Below are 15513 nucleotides of genomic sequence, written 5' to 3'. Positions count from 1 at the left end.
GCTGGTCAAATTAACTTAATGGATATCTGTGTGTAAATAATTAGCATGTTGATTGTATTTTTCATGAAAAACATGGTTTATGACTATAAGTAACAAATTATGAACTATTCTACAAAAATTTGTATTCTCAAAATCCTGTCTCAATACCTTTTTAAATATTGTAACCAAAAAGCACATCATAAGAGTGCTCATTGATTCATGGAGCTATAGCACAGCGGGTAGAGCGTTTGCCTTGCACGCTGGCTGACCTGGGTTCAATTCCTCCACCCCTCTCGAAGAGCCCGGCAAGCTATCAGGAGTGTCTCACCCGCACAGCAGAGCCTAGCAAGCTACCCGTGGCTTATTTGATATGCCAAAAACAGTGACAACAAGTCTCACAATAGAGACTTTACTGGTGCCTGCTCAAGAAAATTGATGAGCAATGGGATGACAGTGACAGTGACAGTTAAAATAAAACATCTCTGGCCAAAAACATTATAAGTATAATTAAAATTAATATATGAGCTCATGTACACAAACATTTTCTTATCTTAAAAGTTCCATGTTTATCAGGTAATTTGCTTCACTTGTTTTCAAATAATTGCATCAAATACTGTTTTCTTCTGTTAAGGCATTTTTAAAAATTTACCCTTTCAACTCAATGCAATTTGAATCAATTTTTAATTATAAATATCATATTTATAATTGTTAATATCTACTTAGTAAAGGATTTCCCCCCTCAGGTATAAACCTGTTTCTATAGAAAGTCTAGAAGATATTTTCTTCTGTTCCTGAATTTTTTCCCACTTCTCTGAATACCCCACAATACTCACATGGTTAAAAGTAAGTAATTAAAAAGAACTATAGAGATGACTGACCTCACCATCACCTTATTTAGAAGGAAAGTTAGGGGCAAAAGAGATATTATAGAGGCTTACCTGTATGCCCCTAACCTGGGGGTGTAGTCAGGATTAAGCCATGAGCACTGATTATATGACCCCCCAAATCTAAACGTGATAATAATTTTAATCAATGTGTCAATTTGCTTTGATTGATGAAGACAAAATTAAGATGTAGTATTTTACTGCTATGTTTTACTAGCAACAATTATTCTTCCACATATCAAATTCCCAGTTACTTTACTTACTCAATGCCTAAAAAGAAGCACTCAGTATTTGTAGAAGAAAAACAGGGTATAAAAGAAAAATGCTCTTGCTGCTGCGCTATGATTAAAATAATTAATATTACATTACAGCTCTAGCCCACTGATAATACCTAAAGCAGCACACATGCGTTTGGTCTTGTCTTAACATTGTCTTGTATTCTCTTATATACATTCTCTGTCCCTCTCAGACAGCCTGGCAAGCTACCGAGAGTATCCTGCTGGAAAGGCAGAGCCTGGCAAGCTCCCTGTGGTGTATTCGATATGCCAAATACAGTAACAATAACGGATCTCATTCCCCTGACCCTGAAAGAGCCTCCAATATAGCACCATTTGGAAAGACATGTAAGGAGAGACTGCTAAAATCTCAGGGCTGGGACGAGTGGAGACATTACTGGCGCCCACTCAAGCAAATCCATGAAGAGTGGGATGACAGTGATACAGTGATACAGCTCATTAAAAGTGTCCATATTAACAGCTGCTCACTTTCCATAGCCTGTAGGCTAAAATTATTGTCCTGTCAAATCAATCTCAGTTCTTACATACTACTATCTCTACTTAAATTAACAATGGATTTTTAATAGACCATATAAAGTATTTTGAGGTTTTTAGAAAGATTTTTTGTTGAATAATGAAAGATATTGTAAAACTATTATTAAAATATACATTGTTGTAAATAGTCTTATAAGCTTTCCCTTGCCCTCTTGGTTTCTTTTGTTATTATTATCTAATTTAATAAGTGTGGTCCTTTAGGCAGTTTCTGTTTTTTTCATTGCTGGTATTATTTAGCTGATTATGAGAAGAATTTTACTTCCTTCTATGTAAAATTATGTCATTAGACCAATATAAATAAATAAGTAAAAGAAAAAGACACTAAACCAAACACTGAACTCTTTGCACTTTGAAATCTGAAAATTCAAGCCTTAAGAAGCTCAGTAAAACTAATAATATCCTCATGCCTCTTTCTCTGGATACCAAATGACCCCTCACCTTTCCATCCATTTATTAGCTATCATGAGGCAGTTAAGCACTTAGGCAGCAGCAGTGACCCCTTTACAACTTGAGAGTAGCTTGATCTCAGTAAACTTTAGTTCCCTAATGTCAAATTGAAAAAAAATTATTTGTGCATTCACTTAGAAAATTGCTATCAATGCTTTAAGCTGCTTTGAAATTATTCATTTCCCTTCTTGGCTTCCTAACACACCTACTGCTTATCTAACATGGCCTTGATATCACTGTGTTGCATTTATTTTCCAATTTTCTTTCCTTTTCTAAACTCTGTTTAGAAGTAGCTCCTGGAGGATCATGATTAGTCTTTCAAAATCCATGGTGATTAGGACGCTAAGCTAGTAATAGGATATTCGTGAGTCAAATGTGTTGATTAATTGAAACATTATCTTTAATGAATTGGTAGAATAAATATTTCAGTGTATAACATTAATGAATAACCATAAAATATGATAAGTTTGTGTTAACATGACTCTTGATAACTTCACAAAACAACCTTGAAAATAGGTCTCTTTCTTGAGGAACTCGGCTCTACCTCTTTTTTTAAATTTATTTTTATTTTTATTTTTATTTTATTTTATTAGTGAATCATGATGAGTTACAGTTACAAACTTATGAGCTTTCATGTTTGCATTTTGTTTACATCCCTCCACCAGTGCCCAGTCCCTTCCACCAGTGGTCCCAGGATCCCTCCCACCCTCCCACCCCATCCCCCCACCACACCCCACCTCTGTGGCAGGGCATTCCCTTTTGTTCTCTCTCTTATTTTGGACAATGTTATGCTCTCTGGGCTCTAAACTTCTGGCCAATTAACTTGAAACCAGTAACTTTATTTATAGCTTATGCGAGCAAATATAATATCACATAACAAATATATTGTAAGGGCTAGTTGGAAATAGACATACTTTGGCAGTATTTGTAATATGTCTTCAAGGGTTCCTGTTATACCAGATTGTCTTTAATCAATTGAGCATCAATTGATTGCTTCTTTCTAGAATTTCTCCTTTAATTTAAGTGAAGATCTTAGAAGTTACAGTTCCCAGAATATCTCACCAGGTGAATTTCTTTCAGATTCTAACTTCTTGGGAGATTTAGATAGAAAAGGTGATAAACATTCTTCCACTCGGGCAGCCTCAAATCCCTGCATAGACCGAGGGACTTCTAAGGTTTGTATCGTCTAGATTCTTACTGCAGACAGCTGAGCTCATCAAAGGAATCTTCCATCCGAACATCTCTAAGGTCTTCCAATAGTCCTATCATTATCTTTCTCTTTTGAAATGCACAAATTGATTTCTATTTTCCACATAAAGAAGTGATATATAAATGCCACTTAAAAAGTTGGGGGTGTGGGCAGGAAATTTATTAAAAAAAACTCTGAGGTGACAGCAGGGAGGATGCTTGCCTTGCACATAGCTCACCTGGGTTCAATTCCTGTCACCCCATATTGTCCAATGAGCCAATCAGGAGGTAAGCCTTGAGCACAACTGAATGTGACACTGAAACTAAGAACCAAACAAAAACAAGAACAATCAAATTTATTGAAATAAAATGTAAAACAAAATTAAGTATATTGTACTTGTAATTCTGATCCCTCTCATCATCCCTCTTTGCTCTCTTTTTCTTTAAAGTTGGGGATCAAAGTCAGGACTTTATATATTACAGGCAAATGCTCTACCCCTTAAGCTGTCTTCCCACACTAATGTTAATCTTTTTGGGGGAAGGGGGAACACTCAGCAGTCCTCAAGACTTAACCTTGGCTCTGTGCTCCGGATCCCTCCTGGCTGTGCTCTGGGGGACCCTATGTGGTGGCAGATGACAGACATATGCAAGGCAAGCAGCTTACCTGTGCTGTATTGCTTCAGGACCCTAACATTAGTCTTTTCATTTGACAATCAGAGTAGAGAAGTATAATGACAACAAGGAATTTTCAAAAATTTATATTGTGGCACTCACCATTTTCTAGAAAAGTGATGGATATTTGACTGTCAAGAAAAACATTTTAGATGCAAATAACACAGCTTTATGGGTGGGCAATCTTGGACTCCGGTTGTAATAAAGTGAAGTAACTAGAAAAATCAAGATCATAAGTGCCAACATCACTGTAAACACATTATCTTAACTATAATAAAGTTCATATATATAGATGCATATGTATATGTGTGTATATATATACATACATATATACATACTTTTTTTTTAATGAATCACCATGAGATACTGGAGCTATAGCACAGCAGGTAGGGCGTTTACCTTGCATGCAGCTGACCTGGGTTCGATTCTTCCATCCCTTTCAGAGAGCCCGGCAGGCTACCGGGAGTATCCCGCCCGCATAGCAGAGCCTGGCAAGCTACCCATGGCGTATTCGATATGCCAAAAACAGTAACAACAAGTCTCACAATGGAGACGTTACTGGTGCCTGCTTGAGCAAATCAATGAACAACAGGACAGCAGTGCTACAGTGCTACATACATACATATTTGAACAAGTGAATCAGAGGAAGTGTTATTGTTTAGGTTAGCATGGTTATAAGATTGCAGTTATAGTTTTCATGTACAGAATGAGTGCATCTTCACTACCACCAAAATGCCCAACCCCATTCAGTTCCTTTCAGGCTGCCTTTTCCTTCCTGTGCTGCTCTGTCTGCCCACTGCTTGGTAATCTTTGTTCTGTTTCAAGGGTCAGTCATCACTTGATATTGCCTGCCCCCTTGTCCTACAGTGAGCCTGTAGGAGTGGAGCAGAGGCTGCACCCCTGATGTCTAGGGCTGCCCTTGGGAATGCCTGCTCCCACCCTTATCCGGAAGCACAGCACACCGTGTTGACCCCTCCAGGACCTGAGCCCCCCTTTGTCTCGGCTGAGTGCTATTCCACAGCTGAAGTTCCGTGAATCCTTTACATTCCTCAACCTTCAGCCTTAGGTTGGCCTTTGAGGGCCAACAGTTGCCTCCTTTTTGTCTTTCAGATATCAGGTCCATTTGACTCTGCTCTCTCCTCCCCCACCCGGGAAACGCTCTTTAGCTCAGAATATACATTCAGTTCTGGATTCCACATTGTCGAATCTGCCCTAGGTGATGTCTGTATTCTCCAGTGATTTTCCCAGCAAGGATTCATTGGAATGCTGCCTTCAATTCTGTTTTTATGCTTTCTTTGTCTTGAAGCCATAGCAGTACTCACAGAATCCTTTCTTTTCAGCCATCTGTGCTCTGACCCCAGGAAGTGGGTTTTTCTTTTCTGTTTTTTTTCTTTAAAAATAAAAAATGTGGGGCTTCTGATTTTTATAGGAAAAAAACAAAGCCATGATTATTTAAATTTTTTAAATGCCTTTCATATTTGACAAGCACCAATTGTTGGTTTGGTTTTCTATCATGGCTACTATGAGAATAATCTTTAACTTTAAAGTGCCAATAATCAGTCCAACACTTGGTATTATTCTCTTTCAAGTTTTCTAATTACATTCTATTCTGATCTGTAATTTCTTATGATTTTAACAAAGGAGAATGCAAATTCCCTGTTGCAATTCTGATGTTTCAGGTGAATAAAATATCAGGTGTTATTTCACATACTTAGAAATAAATGTTAAAGCTTTATTCAAGGGCAAAGGACATAAATAGAAATTTAAAAAATAATGGTAATGGTTCTAATAATGACCAAATAAGTATAGCTTTTTAAAGTCGGTTGTGAATTTAACATAAATTGATATACCTTGCATGGATCAGCCTGTGCTCATTCTATGGTATTATGTATGATTCCCGTAGCGTGACCAGGTGTGTTCTCTAATTTCACAGAGCCTAAAGGAAACCAAGAGTGCCATTAAGAGTAAACCCTGAGCATCCCCAAAATGAACAAAGAAAAAGCAAGTAAATTAATATATTTTATATATAATAATTAAGAATAGAATTATAATAGCACAGAGCAGGTAGGGCATTTGCCTTGCACGCAGCCAACCCCGGTTTGATTCCCAGCATCCTACATGGTCCCCCGAGCACTACCAGGAGTAATTCCTGAGTGCATGAGCCAGGAGTAACCCCTGTGCATCGATGGGTGTGACCCAAAAAGCAAAAAAAATAAAAAGAATAGAATTATAAAAATTTGAAATTATCTAAACATGGTACAGGTAATCATAAAATAGCTCATCCTTGGGATGGAGAAATCGTACAAAATTACAGTGTTTGCCTCGCATGTTGCTGACTCTGATTTGGTCCCCAGCACTGCATATGGTCACCTGCACATGGCTGGGAGTTATATCTGAGCGCAGAGCCAGGACTAAGCTCTGACTGCTGTCAGGTATGGACCAAAAACTAACACAAAACAAAACAAAAAAGAAATAAAAAGTTTTTGGGCTTTTTTTTTTTTTGCCTTTTGGGATCACACCTGGAATTGCACAGGGGTTAGTCTTGGCTCATGCACTCAGGAATTACTCCTGGTGGTGCTCAGGGGACCATATGGGATGCTGGGAATTGAACCCAGGTTGGCCGCATGCAAGGCAAATGCCCTACCTGCTGTGCTATCACTCCAGCCCACCCCCAAAAGGTTTATTTTCTAAGACCTAAATTCCTGCAAATAAATAAAATGTAAGATATGTATACAAATTCATAAACCTGTTCATCTGCTTTTTAGTTATTTGTTTTAAATACATTTAGTTTGGTTTTGACTTGTTTCTTTATAGTTTCTGATAAACAAAAGTTTTAAAATAAAAAGTTTAGCATTCAGTGCCTTTTATATTTACAAGAAACATTTAAACATGCTTACTTTACTTATTCTTCCTTGACTTTCAGCTCATTTCATGGAAATAGTCTTTCCAAAATTCTTTATTCCAAATTATTATGAATAGTACATCGTTTAAAATTCTTTTATTGAGCATATATCAGTTACAAACTCTGAAATCACCCTACCTCAACCCACTTTTCAATTCTTGAATGGTTTTATTTATAATATAAATGTCTAAATTGGTGACTAGTGTTTTCTTGCATGTTTAGCAGTTTGAAGACAATGATCATTTTTCTTCTAACTTCAACTTTTCCTGTATAAAGGTCGGTAAAATTGATGATTTCATTATATCATTCTAGGTAAATTCATTTTTAAATCTCTTTTTGTTTGTTTATATATATCAAGGACTGGAGCGATAGCAGAGTGGGTAAGGTGTTTGCCTTGCACACAGCTGACCTGGGTTCAATTCCTCCATCCCTCTCGGAAAGCCCGGTAAGCTACTGAGAGTATCCTGCCTGAATGGCAGATCCTGGCAAGCTACCCATGGCATATTCGATATGCTAAAAACGGTAACAAGTCTCAAAATGGAGATGTTACTGGTGCCTGCTTGAACAATGGGACAACAGTGCTACAGTGCCATATAAGATTTATTAATAGTTTTAAGTTTCCATTTATATTTCTTGGAAAGTTTGGGTTAAGAAGAGGATAGGTGACTAAATTGCATTGTCAATTAAAAGCTTTAGCTGCTGTTACTTTTAGTATTATCTTTTCACTAAATCTCCACTCTGTTGATGATATTATTTATATATCTTAACTGATCCTTTCCATTTGTGTTTAACAATTTGTCTAAATTCTGGATATTTCTTTAGATCTATGTTCCAATTCAACAATTTTCTCTTTTGTTTTATCTGATCTGATATTTAACCATTGTAATTAATTTAGAGAGTCAATCTTCTATTTAGAGAGGTAATTGTCTATTTAGAGTTAATTTTCCACATTTATTTTTATTTATAAAAGTTATTTTTGGTTTCATTCTCAAAGTCATCATGTTTTATATTTATAATACATATTTTATAATGTTTGAATGATTACTACTTTGTAGTTCTTGAAATTTTTACTTGAAATTTATTAAGCTTATCTTTATATCATCTATGAAAGTATTTTTCTCATGCATTTGATGTCTTCCACATTACAGGCCTTTTTTGTTTTTCCTGGTTGTAATCTGTGGAAATTATTTGAATCCTTTCTTTAGACTCCCCAGCAAGGGTTTCTTTCTGATTTTTTCAGCCTTCTGTGGTTTTTCCAATAAACTACGTCTTAAAAAAATTCTTTCTGTTTATTTTCAAGCTACCGAGAGTATCTTGCCCGCACGGAAGAGCCTGTCAAGCTACCCGTGGCGTATTGGATATGCCAAAAATAGTAACAAGTCTTAAAATGGAGATATTACTGGTGCCCACTTGAGCAAATCAATGAACAATGGGAAGACAGTACTACAGTGCTACTGAATTTTTATGAGTTCCAACCCAAAGGAGGACTGGCATCAGACCACTAGGGAGAGATTTGTCGCCCTCTTTCTCCATTCCAAGCTTATCTGGGAAATGATAAGACATTTACAAATCTTGAAAGTAAAATATTATAACAATTAGGTATTTTCTTTCTGTATAATTAGTTTCATTTTCTGTCTCTTCTTCACTCTACTCAACAAACTTTCATTGACTACACTTAGTTATCAGTGAAATCCATCATTCTTACTTCTAATCTCAGCTCTTACCCTTTTAGGATTTTGATTTCGGTTGAGCCTTAAAATCATGTTTCAAAGTTTTATCTAGCATTGTCAGGCAGTTTGCACAGAAAAAGAAATTTCTCTGTACACCTTCCAGGATGAGGAAGAGGAATGCCCCTTTATTCACCTGCATTACTTTTATAATCAGACCAAAATAGCATACCCTTTTAAAAGTAAGAAGAAAGTGTTTCGGTGAGACATTATTTCTCTTAGGTAATATTGTCAACTGTTTAAACAAAGTATTTTATAAATATAAGATCAGAAGCCATAACTGTCATTTTCATAAAATGATATTTCAACAAGGCTGCCTCTGCATAATTTGCCTTTTCCTTATGTCAAAACAGTGTTCTCTTTACTTTGAAATTGGAATCCGTTTCCATTTTTAAACCGGGGCTCAGGATGTGCCTTTTGGCCTAGTCTGGTGAGCTCCCATCTCTGCTACTGTTCCCAGCTTTGCAATCTGGGTGCTTCGCTATTTCCAGAAACTTGCCTGAGCCACACGAGCAGGCGCCAATGAAACATCCTAAATTCAGAAGTTAAGTGTAAAGTGAAAGCAAAATTGATCGACATTTGCTAGTTGTTTCTGGCGCAGAATCATTGCTCATGAGTGGAACATGCCTCTCGCCTGGGAGTGTCTTATGTTGGCATCACAAAAAACCACCAGGTCTCGTTCCCATCAGCCTGCTTAGTGAGACGCCTTCTCTTGATCCACATCATATTCTGGAGTTTTAAACTATGTGAAGGCTAACATAATAAGCCAAAACTGCTTCATCTGTTGCAATGTTGTGCTGTAATTTTATTTTTGGCTTATGGACACTCCTGGTGACCCCTAGGAATTACATTTCACTCTGCACTCAGAAATTACTTCTGGTAGTGCTCATGGGATCAAACCCATGTCAACTTTGTGCAAGACACACAACCGATGCATTGAATCCACTGTACTATCTCACCATGCCCTGTTACTATATTTTAAAAAAGAATGGGTATTTTATTGAATAAAGAGTTTTCTTTTTTTCCCTATGTGAAGAAAAGTCACTATTTTAAAAGTTACAAGCATGCCTTTTCACAGGATTACTTTTTTAGATGAGTTAAGGACGCTGCCTTAGAATGTTCCTTTCTCCCTCCCTCCCTCCCTCCCTCCCTCCCTTCCTTCCTTCCTTCCTTCCTTCCTTCCTTCCTTCCTTCCTTCCTTCCTTCCTTCCTTCCTTCCTTCCTTCCTTCCTTCCTTCCTTCCTTCCTTCCTTCCTGCTGTCACTGCTAATTGATGATTCCATAAAGAGATCAAGTTATTTCATTGCCCATTTGGTAACTTCAATAGCAAACAAAGAAAAATAAGAAGCTATAACAGATTGAAGGGAAAGTACTAAGTTTCCAAAACTATTGTTAAGTGATACCACCAATTGAACCTTCCCCAAACTTATTTGTTTGGAGGACACACTCATTTGTGCTTAGGGCTTACTTCTGGCTCTGTGCTTGGAATCACTTCTGGTGGGGCTTTGGGAATCATATGAGTGCCAAGGTTGGAACTTGGGTCAGTCATACCACCTTCTCGTACAGCATTAACAACTTCTTTTAATCACAACTTCACTAGTTGGAGATAATGTTTCTGAGTGTCAGTCTCAACTTGACATCAGGATAATCTATAAATTCTTGTTAGAACGTATTTTTCTGGGAGCTGCAGTACCCAAAGCATCCCATTTAGTAAGTCTACATTGAGAATCTGTAGTTTGCATAATTGGTGAGCTCTTTTCGGATTTACCAGAGTGAATCATACTCTGAGATTATGAGCCAAAGAGCCTTAGTGTGTCCTGTGTATGCCACTTGCTGGCAGTGGCTTTTCTCATACACTAAGCAGATATAATAATAGTGCTTAATTTTCTCAGATGTTAAGCAGATATAATAATAGTGTTAAATTTTCTCAGCTGTTAAGCAGATATAATAATAGCACTAAATTTTCTCAATATCACCTCAATTTTCTCATATGTTAAGCAAATATAAGTGCTTACCTCAAAGTATCACTAAGGAAACAAATGACCTAATGCATAGAGCACTTGAACAGTTCATCTTAACTAGGATGCTTCTCTCTTGACAAGTAAAATGCTATGGCCCCAGAGAAGAGCTCATTTATCCTCCTTTTAATAGCTTTGGTTGTTTCTCTTATTTTAAGTTCAACTCCATTCAGATAGATAGAATGAATAATGTACAGCCATTTAACTTCACAGTTGAATAAATTCTGAGATATGTACATATCCTCATAAACACTACCAAAATTATACACAAAATAATTCCATCATCCAACATGTCCTTTATATCCTTTTGCTGCCAGTTCCCAGCTCAGACCTCAGGCAACCACTAACCTACCCTCTGTTACTATGGATTAGATTTTCTTTTTAAAAATTTTATATAAATGGAGTTTGTATATTGGCTATTTGTGTCTCTGTTTTTCCTTCTGAGTAATGCTTTTCAACACTTAAAAAATTGGGAGATGAATTCAAAACCATGAACATCAATCTATTAAAGTATTCTGCAATACTTACACAAAGAAGTGTGGTACATCAGACTTCCATTTTTTATTAAGTATGAGGTACCAGATTAATTGTCTGGTTGAAGAGATTTGGTGGTTTCTTTTGTTTGCTTGCTTGTTCATTTAATGATGCATAAAGTATGAAGTTTGTATGCACAATAATGTCCAATAAGAGACCAGTGGGTGATTCAGAGAGAAAATAAATAAATAAAATATTATACAATTCTACATATATTTTTCACTGTTACTGTCACTGTCATCTCATTGCTCATCGATTTGCTCATTTTTATTTATTTTTATTCATTTTATCTTTTTAAAATTTGGGGGGTAACATCCGGCAATGTTCAGGGGTTACTCAGGAATTACACTTGGTGGTGCATGGTGGACCATGTCAGATGCTGAGGATCGAATTGGGTGAGCTGCATCCATGGCGAACTCACTACCTACTGTGCTATCACTTTGGCCTTAATTCTATGCTTTTTTTTTTACATTCAGGAGGTTGCAGGTCCAGCACTGCTTTCTAGTACTGATCATTTCCTTTTTTAATATTATTTTTATTATTTCATGGTAACAAGACTTATGGACTGGGAGATAGCACAGCGGGTAGGGTGTTTGCCTTGCATGCAGCCAGCTCGGGTTTTATTCCTCCATCCCTCTCAGAGAGCCCGGCAAGCTACCAAGAGTATCCTGCCTGCACAGCAGAACCTGGCAAGCTACTGTGGTGTATTCGATATACCAAAAACAGTAGCAACAAGTCTCACAATGGAGACATTGCTGGTGCCTGCTAGAGCAAATCGATGAACAATGGGATAACAGTACTACAATGCAGTGCAACAAGACTTATATCAGTGTTTATGCTTATGCTTTTGCCATCCGATGTTTCTGCAATACTAAGGAGCAATACTAAGACACCAATAAGGAGCCGCAAACCTTCCATTTCTGCATCTTGATGTCTTTCGTTCAGCGCATGCTTTCCTTCCCCAAACTGCAACCCTCCCACCCTGCCTGCACAACTCAGCTGGAGCTTCCATTCTAATGTCAGAGTTCAAGGGCCTTTATTCACTGGGCAGTGTCAGTTCCCTTGCTTTGTTTCTTTATATTCCCACACACAACTCCGATTACCCAGGTGTTTGCCTGCCTTTCTCAACTTATTTTGCTTAACATAATCACCTTTATCTCCATCCATGTAACACAAACCAAGACTTCATCTTCTCTTATAACTCTAGTTAGTTTTTCCTTATGTACATACAACAGAATTTCTTTATTAACTCATCTGTTGTTGAGCACTTGGGTTGTTTCCATATCTTAGTTATAGTAAATATTGTTGCAATGTACATAGGTGGGCATATATTATAAATTAATGTTCTTGTGCTCTGTGGCAGATACATGAAGTAGAATCACTGTGCCATGAAAAATTTCTGTATTTTATTTTTTAAAGAAGTTTCCATACTGTTCTTCATAAGGACTAAACTATTTTACAATCTCACCAGGAGTGAATGAGGAGTCCTGCCTTACCACATCTTTATCAGTTCTGGTTTCGAGTTGTTCTTGATCAAGGCCATTCTCACTGGTATAAGGTTATAGTAAATTGCCATTTTAATTTAAATTTCCGTGTATTCAGTGCTGATGGACACATATACTGACTGTGAGTATCTTCATTGAAGAAGTGCCTGGAGGTTCCTTCTTCACATTTTTGGTGGGATTGTTTGGTTGTTGTTGAGTTGTGTAAGTACTTAGATATTAATGTTTATCAAGCGTGTAGTGTGTGAATATTTTCTTCTACCAAGTGGGTGTCTTTTCAGTTTAGTCACAGTTTCATTCACAGTGTATAGCTTTGTTTTTAATGTATTCCCATTTGATTTTTTACTTTTGCTTTCTTAGTTGATGGAATGAAGTTGTTGATGACTGTATCTAAATTCAATATGAAAGAGTTTTTGTGACTTCCTCCATAAATTTAATGGATTACAGTATTCCATCTATTGTTTGGTTTCATTTTATTTTGGGGGCCATATTTGTCTGTACTGTGTGTGTGTGTGTGTGTGTGTGTGTGTGGGTGTGTGTGGTGCAAGGAGGGGGTAACACCCAGTCTGTTTGAGAATTGCTTCATTTTCATCCCTACCTAGGAGACCATGAAGTGCCAGGATCTTTTGTTTACCTTTCTTTCTCTCTCTCTCTCTCTTTTCCTATCTTCCTCTTTCTCTATCTTTCTCTATCTTTCTCACTCTTTATTTCTCTCCTTCCTTCCTTCCTTCCTCCCTTCCTTCCTTCCTTCCTTCCTTCCTTCCTTCCTTCCTTCCTTCCTTCCTTCCTTCCTTCCTCCCTCCCTTCCTTCCTCCTTCCTTCCTTCCTTCCTTCCTTCCTTCCTTCCTTCCTTCCTTCCTTCCTTCCTTCCTTCCTTCCTCCTTCCTTCCTTCCTTCCTTCCTTCCTTCCTTCCTTCCTTCCTTCCTTCCTTCCTTCCTCCTTCCTTCCTCCTGCCTTCCTTCCTTCCTGTCTGTCTTTGTTCCTGTCCGTCTTTCTTTCTTTCTTTCTTTCTTTCTTTCTTTCTTTCTTTCTTTCTTTCTTTCTTTCTTTCTTTCTTTCTTTCTTTCTTTCTTTCTTTCTTTCTTTCTTTCTTCCTTCCTTCCTTCCTTCCTTCCTTCCTTCCTTCCTTCCTTCCTTCCTTCCTTCCTTCCTTCCTTCCTTCCTTCCTTCCTTCCTTCCTTCCTTCCTTCCTTCCTTCTTTCTTTCTTTCTTTCTTTCTTTCCTCCTTTTCTCTCTCTTTCTTTTCTCTCTTTCTCTCTCTCTCTTTCTTTCTTTTCCTTTTTTTCTTTCTTTTCTCTCTTTCTTTCTTAATTGTTTGCATGTTGTAAACTTATTTTTTTACACCATATATTGAAGAGAATTTCTGTTCTCCACCTTATATACTTAACTCCTTTGGCATAAAAATTAATGGACTCTGAATTATACTCCTTTTGTATGACAGTCATCTTTTGTTCCAATTCCATGGTATTTAATTAGTATAGCCTTATAGTACAATTTAAAGTCATGAAATCAGTGCCTTAGACTTTTTTTTTTATCAGAACTGTTTTAGTTATTAGAGAAGTTTTATGGTTCCACACAAATTTAGTATGATTTTCTCTATATACTTAAAGAATATCACTTTATTTTTTGTTAGGGATTTCATTGAACTTGTATGTTTTAGCTGAGATGATTTGTTAAAAATATTGTCTTAAAATTCATGAACAACAAATATTTTTCAATTTCCTTTCATCTAATTCTATTTTTGCAATGACTTTTTATAATCTTCAATGTGCAAGTCTTTCACCTCTTATTCAGTTGATGAAATAAATCTTTCACATCATTTGTTGAATCCTAGGCACATTATTTTGTTAATTGCAATTTTTTCCCTATTTTTTCTCATCTAATATATTGTTTACATATACAAAATAAAGCATATAATTGTGTGTTGATATTGTATCTGTCACTTGCTGTCCAGGTTTTTTCCCCCTTATGAGAGTCTGGGAGATTGTATGACTCTAAAAAATATTTGGGGGGTCAAGAGGGTTGGATCACTCTTTGTGGTGATCAGGCCCTACTCCTGGCTCCACTTCAGGGAATGTATGTGGTACTGGATATTGTACCTGGGTAAGCCACATCAAAGGCAAGTACCCTACCAAATGTACTCTCTCTTTGTTTCTGATTTTTAAATTTTATCTCTTTCTCTTCTAGATTTTCATTTTAAGTGGAACATAGGTATTCATAGTAATCTCTTGTGATCATTTGTATTTCTGTGTGTCTATTTTAACTTTTCCAGTTTCACATCTCATATCATTTATTAGATTCTCTCTTTACATCTTCATGAGTCTAGCTAAGAATTTGCTAATTTTCTTTGCAATTCCACAAAAGCAGTTTTTGTTTTCATTGACCTTTTGTATTCTTTTTTTATATGTCTTATTATTCCACTCTAACTTTATTACATCCTTCTTGCAATATATTTTGATTTTGCTTTTTTCTGTGAGGTTCTGTAAAGTTAAGCAATTTACTCGAGACTTTTTGTTTACTGGCATAATACTGTACCACTATGAAATTCCTTTCAGAATAATGTTTTGAGATATATTCACACTGCTATGTGTATAGCCCTTTATTTTCTACTATTGAATTACAATGCATTGTATGGGTATGCAATAATTTCCCCAAGTGACTTCTTTGTTGATAGCTAAAGGTTTTTTTTATTTAAATAAAATAGTACATTAAAAGGCTCAGATGGGGCTGGAGCGATAACACAGTGGGTAGGGCGTTTGCCTTGCACGTGGCCGACCCGGGTTCAATTCCCAGCATCCCATATGGTCCCCTGAGCACCGCCAGTAGTAA

Source organism: Sorex araneus, chromosome 7 (genome assembly GCF_027595985.1).
Source record: "Sorex araneus isolate mSorAra2 chromosome 7, mSorAra2.pri, whole genome shotgun sequence".
Lineage (NCBI taxonomy): Eukaryota > Metazoa > Chordata > Mammalia > Eulipotyphla > Soricidae > Sorex > Sorex araneus.
This window is presented reverse-complemented; position numbering follows the sequence as displayed.